The 20,548-nt window shown below is 41.1% G+C and overlaps 1 pseudogene; it reads left to right on the plus strand.

Moving 5' to 3' along the window:
- Nucleotides 1-349: 349 nt before the first annotated feature.
- LOC139021105 (pre-mRNA-splicing factor 38A pseudogene) lies at nt 350-1,353 on the plus strand (annotated as a pseudogene).
- The last annotated feature ends 19,195 nt before the right edge of the window (nt 1,354-20,548 follow it).

Raw genomic sequence — 20,548 nt, forward strand, 5'->3', positions numbered from 1 at the left:
ATGTAACCTCCCTTATGTTCACTATTTAATTTCAAATGTATACAAGAAACTGCAAAGCTGTCCTTCTCTGGAGCATTTGTGCCGGAAGCCTGTCCACCCTTGCTGCTTGACACAGTCGCTGCAGGGAAGAAACATCTGCACAGCATATGTTTCAAGGGACCTGGCGTATATGGCATATGTTTGCTCCCGCTCTTAGCGCTATGTGTTTTAACCAGGACAACCTCCCCGAGAAAGGTTGTTTCCCCAGGTGGGGATTTTTCCCTGGAGTTAGGGATTAACAGGATTAAGGGAGGGAATAAATCAGTAAAACCCCTTAACTAAGTTCCAGGCGGGTAGTTAACCAACTTAACTACGAACAATCACGGTGAAGGGTGCCCACAGCATTCAGGGCACCAACCCACAGTATCTGGTGGAGAAGATCATTCGGACTCGAATCTATGAGTCCAAGTACTGGAAAGAGGAGTGCTTTGGACTTACGGCTGAACTTGTAGTTGATAAAGCCATGGAGTTAAGGTTTGTCGGTGGCGTCTATGGTGGCAACATAAAGCCAACTCCCTTTCTGTGTTTGACCTTGAAGATGCTTCAGATTCAACCAGAGAAGGATATCATTGTTGAGTTTATAAAAAATGAAGATTTCAAGTATGTACGCATGTTGGGAGCGCTTTATATGAGGCTGACAGGCACTGCAATTGATTGCTACAAATACTTGGAGCCTCTGTACAATGATCATAGAAAAATTAAGAGCCAGAACCGAAATGGAGAGTTTGAACTGATGCATGTAGATGAGTTCATTGATGAACTACTACACAGTGAGAGAGTCTGTGATATCATTCTGCCCCGGCTACAGAAACTCTATGTGCTAGAGGAGCCTCGGGTTAGCGCTCTAGAAGAGGACATGGATGATGTCGAGTCCAGTGAAGAAGAGGAAGAAGAGGATGAGAAGTTGGAGAGAGTACCATCACCTGATCACCGCCGGAGAAGCTACCGAGACTTGGACAAGCCCTGTCGCTCTCCCACACTGCGCTACAGAAGAAGTAGGAGCCGGTCTCCAAAAAGGAGGAGCCCTTCCCCTCGCAGAGAGAGGCATCGGAGCAAGAGTCCAAGACGTCACCACAGCAGGTCCCGAGATAGACGGCACAGATCCCGCTCCAAGTCCCCAGGTCATCACCGTAGTCATAGACACAGGAGCCACTCAGAATCTCCTGAAAGATCTAAGTAAAGCCACAAGAAGAGCCGGAGAAGAAATGAGTAATGGACTCAGTTTAGGTTTAGTCCAAAGAGCTTCCTGCAAATATGAAGTCATCTCTCTATGTGGAAGGACTAAGATCTACTCCCACGGCAGCTATAAGAATACTTTAGAGTGTTTTTGGTTTTTAACCTTACAGTAGAGTAGTGACGTTGGAATGGAGATAACAAATGCCCTAACCTTTGGAATAGAATGTATAGGATTAAAATCAAATGGTATAAATACAGATGTAACAGGAGAATAAAGGGAGAACCTGGCTAGAGAACCTGGCTATGATGATCAACTGAACACTGTCTGTGTGTCATTCCTTCTTCGCCGACTCCATCCACACCTTTGGGAACCCCTGGACTCGCTGGGTCTGGGCCCCAATACATTTGGGGTTTTGTTTCCTGGCAGTTGTCATCAGTTTTTACTCAAATAAACTCTTACAAAAATTCTTTGCAGGTTTGAACATTCCTTACACAGATGAATGAGTGAATACCTCTAGGTTGAGGATTTACTTTTTGTTGAGTCAACTTTCTCATATTGTGGCTACCTGAGTTATCCCTCCTGGCATTGCTTTAAACTTTATCTCTTGTCCTCACATTTGTAGTTGAAACCTGCTCACCTTCAACATCCAACTGTCCTCATACTATACTAGAAAGGAAATGCCCTTTAACCCCTGCCCCCCAGACTTCTCTCTTTCACCAAATAATTTCTCTGGATTTTCTCACTTCCTCTCTTGCCCAATTTTACCTCCCCAATGGTCCCCTCCCAATACACCCTCTGAGGCAACATTTCTCCAGGGATGGTTAGAATTAACTTAATTATTAAAAATGTGCATTGCTGGGTCCCTCCTTAGACCTAGTGTATTGGACTCTCTCTGGAGTTGAGGTCAGGAAACATACATTTTTTAAATTTCTCAGATGATTCTGAAGGAAACCAGAATGTCACTCCAAAATATGTTTCTTTCACATGAAAATTATTTTAAGCTGAAGGCAATTAAGAAACAGTAAACACAGAAAAAACTTCTTTTCTGTCTAAAGGCAGGAATTAAATTCTCCTTTGACTGGAGAGAGACTGTCCTCAGACCAGAACCAGCACCAGAGAAGTCTGTAAACAAACCTTGTTAAACTAACCCTTATCTTCCCAGTTAAGGAAGTGAAGGACTGTCTCACCCTAGGTCAGCAGTTCTCAACCTGTGGGTCGCGACCCCTTTAGGGGTTGAATGACCCTTTCACAGGGGTCGCCTAAGACCATCGGAAAACTAAGACCATCGGAAAACATATATATAATTACATACTGGTTTTGTGATTAATCACTATGCTTTAATTATGTTCAATTTGTAACAATGAAATTGGGGGTCACCACAACATGAGGAACTGTATTAAAGGGTCGCGGCATTAGTAAGGTTGAGAACCACTGCGGCCTAGGTGAACCAACCCCAAACCAAATTCCTTTGTCTCGTCAATTCTTCACAAATGTATGAAATTTTTGCCTGTAAATTATTAAAGCTTCCTGCTCTGGTCACTTCCTCGTGTCTTCATGCTCTTATGAAGGCTCCCATGTACATATGAAAATTCAATAAAAATTGTACGCATTTCTCCTGTTAATCTGTCATTGTCCCTTTAATTTGCAGACTGAGTGAGAGCCCTAAAAGGGACAAGGAGATGTTTTCCCTTCACTACAATTCTCAAACACACAAACATTTAGGACTCCTAGTAAACTATTTTTAATTTTTTTAATAGTTATGTCCATATAAAATATGTCCAAAACTGTAGAGTTTTTGTTTGTTTGTTTTTATTGATTTTTTACAGAGAGGAAGGGAGAGAGATAGAGAGTTAGAAACATCGATCAGCTGCCTCCTGCACATCTCCTACTGGGGATGTGCCCGCAACCCAGGTACATGCCCTTGACCGGAATCGAACCTGGGACCTTTCAGTCCGCAGGCCGACGCTCTATCCACTGAGCCAAACCGGTTTTGGCCAAAACTGTAGAGTTTTTACAAGAGTTTATTTGAGCCAAACTGATGACATATGCCAGGGAGCAAGATTTCAAATGCTTCCCAGAATGACAGTTTTGCAGTTTCTTTTATGCATTTGAAATTAAGGAGGGGAGGTAAGGGAGATTGGAGTTAAGAAGATTGTGTGCTCTCTTGAGGGTTAATACCCCCTTCAAATGGTCCCATAAAACACACAGCATTCTGCATACTGTTTTAGATTGTTGCCATTATATTAGACTGTCTCATTCTATAACCATCTCCTCTTCCTATTGAGTTATTGAGCTTTTCCGCATTTATTTGTAGGAGCCCCTTTTAATATTTTTAAATAGCTCTTTTTCATATGCGAATACATTTCCCTCAGTTTCTCTTTTATCTCTTGATTTTGTTTATGGTATTTTTCCATGCAAAAATTTTAATTTTTAATATTGCAAATTAATCAAACTTTTTGTGGGTTTGTTTATGGTTTTCTTCATGCTCGAAAAAGTCTTTGCCATTCTAAGATTTTTTAATATTCCCTGATTTTCTATTGATATTTTAATGAATTCACTTTTAATATTTAATATTTTTATCCTTCTGCAATTTATTTTGATATTTAACATGAAACTGGGATGCCATTTCTTTTTCTAGACAGTCGGGTGTTTTCTAGCACTAGGCACTCAGTAAGCCATATTGTCCCGTCTGATTTGATGTCACCTTTTTCATGTAATAAATTCCTAAATGTACTTGGGTCTGATGAATCCATGCTTCCTCATCTGCTGGACCTTGTCTGTTGTCAAACACAACCTATAGCTTTGGAACACAAAGCAAAGAAAACCTGCCCATTTTAGTCCTCCTTAACGGCATTACTAAGACAGCTACTTACAATTAGCTAATTACTAAGACAACTAAAAGTGTTCATAAATGTTCATGAAAAGGTCACCTAGAGATGGCCCAACCTTCTCCGAGTCCAGATCACAATGATCAGAAAGCCCTTCCCAGGTTGGGTTCCCATAATGCCCAGCACGGTCTGATGCTGGACTAACAAAGCACATCCTCTCCCCACAGCCGATCTGCTATGGCTTGCCGGCATTAGCTGCATCTTCATCTACTGACAGGGATTTTTATCTCAGCCCTATAGGAACAGACCTCAGCATCTTTGTCGACTATTAATTGAGCATAGTGGTTTGGGTCGATTTCTGGGTTCTCTATTCTATTCCATTGATCTATATGTCTGTTCTTGTTCCAGTACCAAGCTGTTTTGAGAACAGTGGCTTTGTAATACAGCTTGATATCTGGTATTGAGATCCCACCTACTTTGTTCTCCTTTCTCAGGATCGCTGCAGCTATTCGGGGGTCTTTTTTTATTCCAGATAAATTTTTGGAAAGTTTGTTCTAGGTCTGTGAAATATGCCATTGGTATGTTAATGGGGGTGCATTGAAACTATAGATTGCTTTGGGTAGTATGGACATCGTGGTGATGTTGATTCTACCAATCCATGAACACGGTATGTTCTTCCATCTGTTTATGTCTTCCTCTAGCTCCTTTTTCAGTGTCCTGTAGTTTTCCACATATAGTTCTTTTACCTCCTTAGTCAAGTTTATTCCTAGGTATCTTAATTTTTTTGGTGTGATGGTAAATAGGATTGCTTTTTTAGTCTCTCTTTCTGTAAGTTCATTATTGGTGTATAGAAATGCCATAGATTTCTTGGCATTAATTTTGTATCCTGCTACATTGCTGAATTCATTTATTAAGTCTAATAATTGTTTGATGGAGTCTTTAGGGTTTTCTATGTCCAGTATCATGTCATCTGCAAATAAGGACAGTTTTACTTCTTCCTTTCCAATTTGGATGCCTTTTATTTCTTCTTCTTCTCTCATAACAATGGCTAGTATTTCCAGTACTATGTTGAACAGGAGTGGTGAGAGTGGGCATCCCTGTCTTGTTCCTGTTCTTAGGGGAAATGGTTTTAGTTTTTGCCCATTGAGTATGATGTTGGCTGTGGGTTTCTCATATATGGCTTTTATCATGTTGAGGTATGATCCTTCTATTCCCACCTTGCTGAGAGTTTTTATCAAGAAGGGGTGTTGAATTTTGTCAAATGCTTTTTCTGCGTCAATTGATATGACTATGTGATTTTTATCTCTCAATTTGTTTATTTGATGTATCACGTTTATTGATTTGCAGATATTGTATCATCCTTGCATCCCCGGGATAAATCCTACTTGGTCATGGTGTATGATTTTTCTGATGTACTGCTGGATCCGATTTGCTAGAATTTTGTTGAGGATTTTGGCATCTATGTTCATGAGGGATATTGGCCTATAATTCTCTTTCATTGTGTTGTCTTTATCTGGTTTTGGTATTAGGTTGATGCTGGCTTCATAGAATGTGCTTGAAAGTGTTCCTTCCTCTTGATTTTTTTGGAATAGTCTGAGGAGGATAAGTTTTAGTTCTTCCTTGAATGTTTGACAAAGGAGGCATGAACATACAATGGAGTCATGACAGCCTCTTCAATAAATGGTGTTGGGAAAATTGGACAGGTACATGCAAAAAAAGAAACTAGATCACCAACTTACACCATACACAAAAATAAACTCAAAATGGATAAAGGACTTAAATGTAAGATGGGAACCCATAAAAATACTAGAGGAATCCATAGGCAGCAAAATCTCAGACATATCCCGAAGCAGTTTCTTCACTGATACTGCTCTTAGGGCAATGGAAACTAAAGAGAAAATAAACAAATGGGACTACATCAAAATCAAAAGCTTTTGCACAGCAAAGGAAACCATCAACAAAACAACAAGAAAGCCCACTGCATGGGAGAACCTATTTGCAAATGTTTTCACCGATCAGGGTTTAATCTCTAAAATTTACAGGGAACTCATACAACTTTACAAAAGGAAGATAAAAAATCCAATCAAAAAATGGGCAATGGACCTAAATAGATACTTTTCAGAAGAAGACAGAAGAAAGGCCAAAAGACATATGAAAACATGTTCAAAGTCACTAATCATCCGAGAGATGCAAATCAAAATGACAATCCGGTGCCATTTCACACCTGTCAGAATGGCTATCATCAACAAATGACAAGTGCTGGAGAGGATGCAGAGAAAAAGGAATCCTCATGCACTGCTGGTGGGAATGCAGGCTGGTGCAGCCACTGTGGAGAACAATTTGGAGTTTCCTCAAAAAACTAAAAATGGAACTCCCATTTGACCCAGTGATCTCACTTCTAGGAATATATTCCAAGAAACTAGAAACACCAATTAGAAAGGATACATGCACCCCTATGTTCATAGCAGCACAATTCATCATAGCTAAGATTTAGTAACAGCCTAAGTGCCCATCAGTAGATGAGTGGATTAGAAAACTGTGGTACATCTACACAATGGAATACTACACTGCGGTAAAAAAGAAGGAATTCTTACCATTTGCAACAGCATGAATGCAACTGGAGAGAATTATGCTAAGTAAAATAAGCCAGTCAGAGAAAGTTAAATATCACATGATCTTACTCATTTATGGAATATAATTGCCGGAAGCTGGTCCATCCTTGCTGCTTGACACAGTTGCTGCAGGGAAGAAACATCTGCATAGTATATGTTTCAAGAGACCTGGTGTATATGGCATACTGTTCTTAATATGTTTGCTCACCTTCTTGGTGCTATGTGTTTTAACCAAGATCACCTCTCCGAGAAAGGTTGTTTCCCCAGGTAGGGATTTTTCCCTGCAGTTAGGGAGGGAATAAAACCCCTTAACTAAATGCCAGGCGGGTAGTTAATCACTTTAACTATGAACAATCACCCTTAAGCTACATAATCTTTACTCCCTGGAATGGAGATAAGAAACGCCCTAACCTTTGCAATAGAAATTGACAGGATTAAAATCAACTGGTATAAATAATACAGATGTAACAAGACAATAAAACACACAGAACCTGGCTAGAGAACCTGGCTAGGCTGCTGATCAACTGAACGCTGTCTCTGCGCCATTCCTTCTTCGCCGACTCCGTCCACACCTTTGGGAACCCCTGGACCTGCTGGGGTTGGACCCCAACATATAATGAACAACATAAACTGATGAGCAAAAACAGATTCAGAGACAGAGAAGCATTGATCAGACTGTCAAACCTCAGAGGGAAGGTAGGGGAGGGTGGGGGTAAAGGGGAGAGATCAACCAAAGGACTTATATGCAAGCATATAGGCCTAACCAATGGACACAGACAACAGGGAGATGAGGGCATGAGTGGGGTGAAGGTAGGTAGGTGGGGATAAGGACACATATGTAATAACTTAATCAATAAAAAAAGAACAGAACTCAGGCATAAGAGAGAGTCTCTCTCTTCCCTTGCCATGTGACTTAGCCTCAGAACCAATCTGAAAACTCTTTCAGAGTTTCTTGGCAAATTTTTCTTTCAGTTAAATTCTGTTACAATTATTATTAAACTACCCTTATCCTCTGCCAAATAAATAACCTTGAGAATTCAAAACATGATGATAGGCATTCTAAGTATCACTGACTCCATCAAACAGTTGGTAATTCCTGTGTGTAAAGGGGCTGTGCCAGGAGCTATAGACACAACTTAAAAACAAGTGTGGCCTTGTCCCATTCCTCAAAGAGGCTGTAAGCTGCTGGGTAAATAAATGAATACAAGTCATAACATGATCAGAACTATTCATGCAGGGGTGAGGAATTGGCCCAACTCTGTATAGACTTTAGCATATCTTTCTCGGTCTCCCTTATCTCATCTGAAAAACAGAATAAAAACCATACCTCATATTGTCAATGAGGGAAATGGATGAAACATACATGTACACTGAGTGGCCAGATTATTATGACCACCTGACGTTTGTAGACAAATTAGCTATAATTTCGCGCTGAAGTTGCTAGAGGGCCAGACCATTATAAATAGGGAAGCAGGTTGTTTACCACAACAGTAGAAGTGATTTTTTTCTGAAGATATGGGTAAACAACATGATTTAATAGCCTTTGAACATGGGAACATATATATATATTAGAGTAAGCTACAGTGCCTGGTGCACTGTGAGCCCTTGATACATGAACCATTCCTATCATTACAAAGTGCTATGGGGGAAGTGACCCATTCATTATGTCTTGGGCCTTCAAGAGGAATACATTTCACAAAATTGGTCACTTAGAATTCAGGTAAAGGCAACAATTTGGAGGCCAGTTAAGGAAAGCCCAAGGTGCCTGAAGGGCACACTGCCTTCCCAAGTCTGTCGGCAAAGGCAATACAGGCCCGGAGAGGACCATGAAGAACATGGTTAGGCACTCAGCCCTGATTCCATGAGCAAGGCATCAGCTGCTGAATCCAGCCACAGAGCTCAGCAGCCAGCCTTGCCGAGTAAGGGGGACCATTCTTTATCCGATGCCATCTTTTCCCTCTGACACTGTATCCCTTGTATTTGAAATAGGAGCCTCTCCAGGGCTCTGCCAGTCACTCCCCCACCTTCCCAGGTGCATGATGCTAAGCAGGTTCTCTCTACAAGACCATTTACCACCTTTCCATTTTTTCAATAAATACTCATATCCTCCTCCAGTCTGACATAACAAAACAAGTCAGTGCCACCTCGTTCTTCCAGCCACATCAATTCTATTTTGCTTCCTCTTTGAGTGACAGAGGTTAAGATAATACAATAAAAGTATGCCTTAATTATGCTGTCAGAATGCACATTCTCCAAAGCTTTAATCAGGTCTACAGGGGTGGAAGAGAACAAACCTGGGAGAAAGCTTTAAATCTTTGACTTCAAAGATTTAAAGATGCATAAAATTCATTTTTAATACAAAACAGATGTACCGTAACTAATTAGAATGAAACTTTTCTGGAAACCTGAGTCCTAACTGGAACCTACCATCAATGTCAAGTTTAAAGTAGAAGGTGACATGGGCAAAAATAAAGATAAATGGGGGCTCCTAGGGGGAAAATTAGGATCTGACCTCACCTATAACCAGGCAAGACAGCGCCAGTATTTACAATTCATTAGGTTTCAATAACCTAATCAAAAGCAGACGTTAGCCCTAGAAGCACATCTACTCAGAAAACATGGGCTCAGCTAGTCTGCTCTCAGTGGACAGCCAGTTATGCTTTTAAAATGTAAATTAGATTGTGTCATGTCCAATAGGACCCTCCCCTGTCCCTTTTCGCCTTTGTAATCTCTTCATCCCCCTTTCCACAGCTCCACCACCTTGGGCAACCTGTCCTTCTCCTGACACACCTTCGTATTCCTGCCATAGGGCATTTTTTCTAGATTTTTCTCAATCCTCTGACCACACTTCTGCCAGATATCTGTTTGCATGGTTCTCAGTGAGGCTGAACACTGAATACTCAATGAGGCTGAGTGAATGCTGAAATGAGCCCTCCTGCCCTTGGTACCCAAATGCCCTTTACTCTTCTCAACTTTTTCCTTTTTTCCCTAGCACTTCATTACTTTCTAGCACAGTGGTTCTCAACCTTGGCTACACATTAGAATCACCTGGGAATCTTTTTAAAATCCTGATTTCTGGGCCTCATCCTCCAGAAATTCTGTTTCTTTGCTATGGGATGGGGCCACAACATTAGTAACAAAGTTACTAATTAGTAATTATATTAGTAATATAATTAGTATAATTATATTATGCTGTTCTAGCATAATTAACATATTTCCTCTAGTTGTTTTTTTCCCACCTGTACCTTTTAGAATCTAAGACAGAATGATAGGAATCTTTGTTGTTCATTGGTTTACCCCCCAGAACAGTGTATAGCATATGGTTGGCGCTCAATAAATATTGTGGGATGAATAGGTGGCTTAGATATTTAAATCAGTTAAAGTGTTGCTTTTTATTTGTTTTAAAATTTTAAAAAGAAAATTAAAAACCTCATGTGTTTTTGTCATAGTTCAAAACTATAGTTCAACCACTCCAGTTTCCTCTTGGCCATCAGTACCAGAGGTTTGGCTGATTAGCATAATGAGTGTCACAAAGTGGATTTTCATTGGTAAAATCAGTTGGCTTGTTAATCAGCATAAGAGTTGTGAAAAGTGAGCTCTTATTTAAGGAAATTAATAGAATTCATGATATGCAGATTGGTTTAAATGTTCCAGGGACTCTACCCAACCAATTTCATTCTAATTAGTTACAGTACATTTGTTTTGTATTCCGTAAAAGAATTCCGTAAAGTCTGTAGCCTGCAGTTTTAGAGATAATGGCCTGGGCTAAATCCTAAGTGATCTGTGTCCCATCACGATCTCAGATTGTGCTGGTTGCCTGATGCCAACCATCAGTCTAACAGAATCTTACCTCTGGAGCATGCTTTCTCAACTTCGGCACTATTGTTATTTTGGCCCAGAAATTTCTTTTTGGGGGGAGAGGTGTCTGTCCTATCTATTGTAGGATATTTAGCAGCACCCATGGCCTCCACTCACTAGACACCCACAGCACCCAAGCCTGACAAACAAAAACATCTCCAAATACAACACTAGCCACTAGTCACGTGTGTTTTATTGACCCTTGAAAAGTGGTTAATGTGCCTGAGGAAGTAAATTTTTAATTTTATTTCATTTTAATTCATTTATTTTAAAATCTAAATGACCACATGTAGCTAAAAGCTACCACAATGGACACACAGGCCTGGAATATTATCATACCTGACTTCATAGATGGTGGTGGTCAGATCACATAAAGAGGAGAGAGCTGAGACTTCATCAAGGTGCCAGAACACGTCGTATGAACTGTGATTATGGCAGCTTGCTACCAAATGTTTGTTTTATAAATTGAGAGGAAGAAGAAAAAAATACTCCAACCAGATCTGCCTAGTTCCTCTGTTTTATGCACCTATTTCTATCCAGTCACATCCCACATATAATCAGAATTCTGCAGGGATTGTGCCTTACACACATACAAATGGAACAGAAGGAGATGAGCATAGACTTTTTTGAGATTTGTCAGACCTTTTACTTAGAAATGAACCTAAGTCTTACTTTTCTCTCATATTCATAAATTTTTTTAATTTTACATTTAATCTCTTCTTTACTATCTAGACTTGTAAAAAGTCTGTGCCCGAAAGCAATAAAACTATGATCTAGCCGCTCACCTTTCATCAAAACCCCCTTTCAGTATATTCAAGTAATTATAACAGACAAGCATAGGTATCAAAACAGTGCCTTGGATAAAGCTCCTGACTTCTCCAGGGATAGAAACTGATGAATAGACACATTTACAGCAGTCCTTCTGGGACTTTTAAACAAGTGGTTCTAAGGTAGAGAGGGAGGGAGGCCAATAGAACAATGAATCATGTCTAGACAAGAATTATGACAATCCTCCTATTGTAGATGAGACAAAGCTGAGGTTTATCCAGAACTGGAAAATCACATCTGGACTTGAACTTGGATCTTCTGACCCCAGATCCAGGGTTGCTGCTGCTTGATTTTTGGCATATGATGGAACCAAGGGAATGTATGTTTTGTTTTGTTTTGTTTTGTTTTGTTTTGTTTTGTTTGGGAATGTGTGCTTTCCTGCATCCTTGACAACTGGACTGAAATCATGGAAATAATCTCATTTTAGAAATGAGATTGTCATAACATTCAATTACGCACAATATTTTAGAAATGGTATTATTACATCATCCAAAAGTGTGAAAGGAATGCTTTGTTAATTTTATTGTAATTAATCTATGCAAAGGTAATTTTAAAATCCTGGATGGTGCTAGGTTCCAAACTTTAGTCTGTACCAGAATTACTTGTGCCATTTCTAGTTTAAAACATAGTAGAACATGGGTACCCCGACTGCCTGTTCTCATTCAGAATGCCTGGAGTGAGGCCCAGTCATCTTTTTTTTTTTTTTTTTTTTACTTTGTCAACAATACACACAATTCTGATGCAGTATAAAGTTTGAGAATTATTTATATAGGGCAGTAGTCGGCAAACTGCGGCTCATGAGCCACATGCGGTTGTTTGGCCCCTTGAGTGTGGCCACGAAGTTTCAATCGCACTGTACGTGTGCGCTTGCACGTGGCATTTTGTGGAAGAGCCACACTCAAGGGGCTGCAGTTTGCCGACCACTGATATAGGGTATAGGTGATTGAGAAAGAGCAATAAGGTAGGAGAGTGATGAATCATAGAAACAAAAAAAAAGTGCTTCAAAAAGGTGAGTGGACATTTGAGAGATAGTGAAGAGATACAGAGAAGCAGCCATTGAACTTGGCAACATGGAGGTCATAGGATTTTTGACAATAGCAGCTTCAGAGAAATGGGGGTGTCTGAATGTGTTTGGCATTAGATGGAGAGGAGAATAAGGGGAGTCAGAGGAGCCAGAGTGACACTAGACAAAAAAAATAAAAAATTAAAATTAAAATTAAAAAAATATATACATATATATATATTTGAGAAGTTGAGTCGTTGAAAAAGGCAGAAAAATAGGGTTGAAATAGAGAAAGGGGGAGGTGTTGGGTCATGGAGAATATTTTAAAATTTATATTTATTTTTCAACTGACATACAACATTATTTTTAGTTTCAGGTATACAACCTAGTAAATTAGACATTTATATAACTTACCACGTGATCACCCCAATAAACCCATCTGACAATCACACATAGTTATTACATTATGATTTACTATGTTTCCTATGTTGAATTTACATCCCATAACTTTTTATAACTGCCAATTTGTACTTCGTAATTGGGTCAGGGAGAATTCGAGATTTTGTTTTTCTTTTTCTTTTTTATGAAAGTAATGTGCTAGAGAATTCACTGGTATATTGACTCACTAACAATATAAACCATAAGAGAGCAGGACCGCTGTTGTGTTTATAACAGAGTGACTAAGACCCAGGGCTCAGCAGAAACAAACCCATGCATACACAGTCAGCTAATACTTGACAAGGAAGGGAGCCAGGAATACTCAATGGGGACAGGATATTCTCGTCAATAAATGGCATTGGGAAACTTGATACTCACATGCAAAAGAATGAAACTGGGCTCCTGTTTTACACTACTCACAAAAATTAACTCAAGATGAATTAAAATACTTAAATGTAAGACATGAAATTGTAAAATTCCCAGAAGAAAACATAAGGAAAAACTCCCAGACATTGGTCTTGGTAATGATTTTATGGATATGATACCAAAGGCACAAGCAACCAAAGCGGAAATAAACAAATGGGACTACATCAAATGTGAGAGCGTCTGTACAGCAAAAGAAACAACCCAAAAATATGAAAAGGCAGCCTAGGAATGGGAGAAATATTTGTAAACCATAGACCTGATAAGGGGTTAAGGTCCAAAATATATAAGGAACTCACATATCTCGGTAGCCCTCCCCCCAAAAAAATATCTGATTTAAAAAAATAGGCAAAGGACTTAGATAGTTCTTGAATTTTTCCAAAGAGACATTCAAAAGGCCAACAAGCCCCAGGCCTATAACTTCTTTAGTGAAAGGTTGTAAGCCAGCCCTGTCCACTGTTCTTGTGCATCTAGGTTACACACCTTGTAAATGTAATACCTTTAAAAACTAATGCCCCTTCAAGGGAGCAATAACCCTCAAGAGAGTACAAGATCTTAACTCTCCTGTAATCCAATCCCCGCCATGCTTTCTCCAATCTTCCTTCCTTTCCCTCCTTAATTTCAAATGCATAAAAGAAACTGCAAAACTCTTATTCTCTGGAGCATTTGAGATCTTGCTCCTTGGCATATGTCATCAATTTGGCCCAAATAAACTCTTACAAAAATTCTCTACAAGTTTGGACGTTTCTTACATGACACACCATTTCCCCTATAAGTTATTGTAATGTTTTTCTTTTATTACACCGCAATGAACATCCTTGTACCTGTCCCTGAGGATTTGTGTGTTTCCATAAAAAAAGAGTCGTACAAGTTGAATGTGGGGTCATGTGAAATGTGCATTGTTTTAAATGTTCATCTCCTTTGCCCTAGCCAGTTTGGCTCAGTGGATAGAGCACCAGCTTGCGGACCAAAGGGTCCCGGGTTCCATTTTGGCCAAGGGAACCTACCTTGGTTGCATGCTCCTCCCCGGCCCGGGGCCCTGGTCGGGTGCGTTCAAGAGGCAACCAATCAATGTGTTTCTTTCACATTGATGTTTTTCTTGGTCTTTCCCTCTCTCTTCCACTCTCTCTAAAAGATCAATGGAAAATAAATAAGTTCATCTGAAAAATAAAATTAAAAATTAAAAAATTCATCTGCTTTGTCTGGCTGCCCTGAACCTTTTGGTGATGGAAGTGCAGGGTAACTGCAGCCGAGGAGGGCCAAGATTCAGCATCAGAATCAGGACTGCCCGGGGCGATTGATTTGTAAGGAGAGGAGTCTCTGGTGACCTCAGTGGGTGGGGAGTCTGTAGAGGGATCAGGCACAAGGCGCAGGAAGGTAACCTGCAGGTGATGTGGTGGATTCAGCCAGCATAGCCCCTTCTCTCAGTAACAGTCCGCTTAGATCGGGGACCATTATTCACAGATAGGCATTGAGTGCCCTGCACACTGTAGCTGCTTCTACCCATGACAAATAAGCAGTCACTGCTATTTATTTAGAAATGAAAGTCGGGTTTGGGATGAGAGGACTCTGAAGAAAGAGTGAGGAGATCTGAGAGGTCCGGGAGTGGAGAAGAAAAACAAAGGGTACAGAGATCTGCATCACAGAGAATTATGACTTGGTCCACATGGATTCATGAATGTTTTTCTTTCCCTTTAACGACTAAAATCTGAGTTGTTTTCCTATGTTATGCGTGAAATCAGAAGTTAATAAACATGTTTGGAGGCGGAATTGTTTCACTTAGAGGCAGTATACAGATAAGAAATTATTTCCTCAAGGCAAAGATAGCAGGAGTGCATTTGACTTATAAACTGATAAAAGCGGAAAAAACAATCTCTCATCTTAAAAATATGCATGTGGTGAAGTAATCCACTTTTGCAATGAGGTCAAGTACACACCCAGATAGCGAGGGTTAAATAGAAAGATGGATGATAAAGGACAGCAAGGAAACTATCATTTTTTAAAAAGAAAAAGTCTGATTGTCTGGAAGGGTATGAAAACAGCCTTGTGTCTTGCTTTGTGGAATTCATGCTTCCTGTACGTAAATTACGAATTCTTTCTGAAACCTTTCCTCCCCCTACTCCCCCCCCCCCTCCCCCACCCCCACTCCCAGGATGCATGTAAGCAAATGCTTTGGACATCATGGTTTCAGGGCTTCCCTCCACTTCTCGCTCATGATCTGGGTTTCCACCGCGCACTCCACACACCAGGCCCGCTTCCAGGAAGTCTCCGGGCCTTGACAGAACTTCTTGGATCAAAACTGCGGGGTTTCTATGAAGTTAGAAAATCCCACAAATCCTTTTGTTGGTTAACTGACAATGATGTAACCATATACTTAGTACTAAGAACAGCAGCCGCTACTGCTTCAATACTTGTTAGTATGTGCCCAGCATAAATGCTTTCTATATAAACTCATCCAATCTTTGTAACAACAAGAAAGGGGAGGTTGGCTGAGCCATTGCCCAGGGTCACACAAGTAATAAGTGACAAAGCTGGAAATGATCCCAAGTACTCTGTCCCTACCTACCACCACTTCATTCTAATCCAGTGGTTCTCAACCTTCCTAATGCCGCGACCCTTTAATACAGTTCCTCATGTTGTGGTGACCCCCAATTTCATTGTTACAAATTAAACATAAATAAAGCGTAGTGATTAATCACAAAAACAATATGTAATTATATGTGTGTTTTCTGATGGTCTTAGGCAACCCCTGTGAAAGGGTCGTTCGACCCCCAAAGGGGTCGCGACCCACAGGTTGAGAACCGCTGTTCTAATCGATATACTCACCACACACAAGAATCAAATCATAAACAATCACGTTGCCACCAGCCAGAACTGACAATTACCATTCAATCCAATTTGCTTTACAACATTTCCTTTTAAAACAGTGCTACACACAGATAAACAACTCTGTCCTCAAGAATCCACGGCCACCAACCCAGCCTTCCTTCTTTTGATCTAAAGAGGCAATCACAGTGTCAAAGTTAATTCCTATTCTTCCAGTCTGATCTGTAGTGATACCATAGACAGTGTCAGGTCACACGGTCTCCTGTCTGTTTCAACCCACGACACTGAAACCCATCTTTTTTCTGAACCACAGACTGTGACACGGCCCACCCTGAAGTGCAAGGGCTGCGTGTGGAGAGCAGGTTCTAAGGCTGAGGCCAGGGTGTGTGGAAGGTTGTTCAGGTGGACAGGGGAGAAGCACGAAGGTCTTCTACAGAAGTTTAAAGAGCTGGACTTCTGTCTCTGCCCCGCAACACTGCCCCTCATAGAGCCCCCCACCCCTCTCGGAAGACAGCAACTCCATCCAGGAGCTCAAGGCACAGTTGGTAATGTGATCTTTGGCTTTTTTCAAGTCTTGTAGATCAGCTCAGGGATCTTTGTTCGCTGATGATGTCAAGAACAGTGGCTAGCTCATGACAGGCGCTCAGTAAATAATTGTTTGGAAGCTGGAGATGGCAAAAGCAGACAAGGGGACAGAGGGGAAAGCCCAAGCCTACAAGGCAGATAGCTGGGTGGGGTTGTCTCACTCCAGCAGGTTCTAGCTGTGTGGCCAAGGGCACAGTGTTTAACGTTTGGGGCCTGGACAGAGTGCTCCATCATGGTTACTGGGTGGGGCAACCTTTTGACCAGGCAGTTCTGCTTGGATACACCCTGCCCCATCTCTTGCCAAGGCCGTGCTAAGCAGTCTCCACTCCCTGATCCCTTCCGCGACCCCAATCCTGAGGACTTGAGATTCACAGCCTTGATAGGCTCCTTGTGGTTAGTCACACACATTTAGAAGAAGCAAAGAGAGAGAGGGCTGAGGATGAGAATTCCTACTAACTCATGACTAACACAGCAGAGGGAGAGTTATGGGAAAAACCCCAAGCTATCATATGCCGGGACACATATTGCACATACCTCAGGCCTCTCACTCAAGCTCCTCAACAGCTTCGGCAAACATTTGCTATGTGTCAGACACTGTCGAGGGGTCGGGCACAAGGCACAGGAAGGTCATCCATGCTAGGGATATGTCAATGAACAAAACAAAGATCTCTGCCTTCCAGAGCTTACAGTTTAGCAGGAGAGCCAACCAATTAATGTAGTGATGAGTACACTGTACTGTTTATAAGGAGACTAGTAGCCTGGTGCACGAAATTCCTGCACATTAAAAGAGAATTAATTAGCAGGAATATTTTAATATTGCTATTTGCCCTTTCGCTATAATAGAAGTGTGAGAGATGAAAGGAAATTAGTAAAATGTATATGAAAATAATATATAAATTTATCCTATCTAATAAAAAGGGAATATGCTAATTGACCCTCACGCCATTGCAAAGATGGCGGTACCCACAGCCACAAGATGGCGGCACCCAGTCCCCTCAGCCCCACAGGGGTGGCAGGTGTGTGGCAAGGCCAGGCCCACCCCACATGCCTGCCTCTGGAGTTCCCCAGTACCTTCAGCCCCCCAGCTGCTTAGGGCCAGCCCAAGGCGCAGGTAACCAGGGCCGCCCAAGGCTTGAGCTGCCAGCAGTGGCAGTAACAGAGGTGTGATGGTGGCATCGCCTTCCCCTGATCGCCAGGTCGCCTCCCGCCCCTGAGGGCTCCCAGACTGTGAGAGGGGGCAGAACTGACTGAAGGACCCTGCACTCCAGTGCATGAATTTTCATGCATCGGGCCTCTAGTTAATAAATAAACAGTAACAAAAGGATATAACAACAACAAAGGCATGATATAAAAACAACAAAAACATGATATGAAAACAACAAAAACATGATATTAAAAACAACAGTGATGCAAACAATGACTGATAAAGTGATTAAACTTATTCTAATATCTCCCTTTACACCACATTAAGAGTGAAAATACTTTCAGAGTGCTTGACTAATTTCCCTTGTGATGAAGTATTTAGAACTTCAACTGTAACGTCACATGCTCTTCAAACTCGAGAGAAAGCAACTTATAACTGACCATGTGCAAAAACAGGTTCAGGTAGGAATATTCCTACTCTGTCTAGAGTTTGTCCTTGTGATTTATTAATAGTCATCACAAATGCTGGATCACAGGAAACTGTCATCGAATTAATTTAAATGGGAGACCAGTGTCAGATGGGGACAAATCAATTCTTGGAATCAGAACAACCTCTCCCTCTGCAGATCCTGTTAATACTTTCAGCTTCGATAATGTTAGGTTGCAATCTTTTGATAATAAATCTGGTACCATTACAAAGACCCCATTCACTATTAAGATTTCTCAATAGCATGATGATTGCACCACTTTCAATTTTAATTTATGACATGGTATTCCCGAAGTAGTAATACTATTAAGAAATTCGATGGCAAAATTTTCCTTTTCAGCATCATCTGTTGAATCAATGGAATCATCACTCAAATATGTGTGAAAATTTCCATCAAATATATCCAAAATGTCTTCATTTAATTTTTGAATGTGCTCATTTTTTTGGACAAAGAATTGCATGTTTAGATATATTTTTAATATTATCTATAGATATACTATTTCCAAAGGTAGCTTCAATAATAGATCCATTACAAATCATTTCACAGGGGATTTCAATATCCATTCCTAAATGAAAACTGTTATCAAGTTTGCTATCTCTAAGTTTTACTAACTATTCACTATAAGCAGAATCCTCTGATCTCATATTTGTTTTAAGAGACAACTTTCTGAAACATCCCCAAACATTACAGTACTTTAAACTCATTTGTACTATGGCCGATCCCGTAGCATGCAGTACAATACTGAGACATTGTCAAAAATCCCCTCCAAGAAGGAGAACTTTCCCACCAAATACAACATTCAAAATCATAATTTCTCTTAGTAATCTGTCTATGGCGTTTATAGCATGACTGGATGCCATGATGCATTAATCAATAATGAGAAGTTGGGCCTTTTTAATAGCTTTAGCAACTTTACTGTTTATATTGAGTCTAGAAATTGAAGTTTCATTTAATGGAATTGGTCATTTATATTGGGAATGAAAGATTCTTCCACCAAGAAGTAAATTTGCAGTAATTCCTATAGACGCTGTGGGTAAAACAGTACCACCACAACCTCTAATATAATGTATTAAAACTTTATTGTGGGGAGCTGCTACAGTGTTTTGGACAGGTTCAAGCCTTGGACTGATAAGAGGGCACAGTCCTCTCATTGCCACGTGCAAGTCCCAGCTTGGAGGGCAGGGCCCTCCCAGCCCAATTATAGCCAACAGCTATAGTTGTAAGCTTGAACCTATGGTCCAAACACGTGGCCCCACGTGCCTGAGTGATGTAGGCTTGATAGAATTCAGGTGCATGTTGTTGAGTAGGATTAAAACCCAGGAGAATGTTGTAAACATCTTGATCACGCCCTTACCTTGCCTCCTGGCATCTGCTATAAAATAAAGACATGGCTATGGGCGTGGTCACTGTCTCTCAGGGAAGCAGCGTCCCACTGAGACCCAGCTTTCATTCTCTTGTCTGTCTTTTCTAAGCCTTTCAGCCGCCCCCACTCAAGTTCACCCTTGCCATGCTGGCGCGGCATACTTTATAAAGATACTAGAGTGTTGGGGTCCAGCCCCAGCAGGTCCAGGGGTCCCCAAAGGTGTGGACGGAGTCAGCGAAGAAGGAATGACACAGAGACAGCGTTCAGTTGATCAGCAGCCTAGCCAGGATCTCTAGCCAGGAACTCCAGCCAAGTTCTGGTCAGGATCTCCAGCGAAGTTCTGGTTAGGATCTCCAGCCAAGTTCTGGTCAGGATCTCCAACCAAGTTCTGTAGCCAGGTTCTGGTTCTCCAGCCAGGTTCGGTCACCAGGTTCTATCCAGGTTCTCCCGCCATGTTCTGTCTAGGTTCTCCAGCCAAGTTCTGTTTAGGATCTGATGAGGATCTGATGTTTATTGTCTTGTTACATCCATATTTATACCAGCTGATTTTAATCCTGTCAATTTCTATTACAAAGGTTAGGGCGTTTCTTATCTCCATTTCAGGGAGTAAAGATTATGTAGCTTAACTACCCGCCTGGCACTTAATTAAGGGGTTGTATCCCCTCCCTAACCTCAGGGAAAAATCCCCACCTGGGGAAACAACCTTTCTCAGAGAGGTGACCTTGGTTAAAACACATGGCACTAAGGAGAGCAAACATATTAAGAACAGTATGCTATATATGCCAGGTCCCTTGAAACATATGCTGTGCAGATGTTTCTTTCCTGCAGCGACTGTGTCAAGCAGCAAGGATGGACCGGCTTCCGGCACTAGAGGCCCGGTGAACAAAAATTTGTGCACTCGGGGTTGGAAGGTCCCTCAGCCCGGCCTGTGGCCTCT

Source organism: Myotis yumanensis, unplaced genomic scaffold, assembly GCF_028538775.1.
Source record: "Myotis yumanensis isolate MYYU_CA2020_CCGP unplaced genomic scaffold, mMyoYum1.0.hap1 SCAF_12, whole genome shotgun sequence".
NCBI lineage: Eukaryota > Metazoa > Chordata > Mammalia > Chiroptera > Vespertilionidae > Myotis > Myotis yumanensis.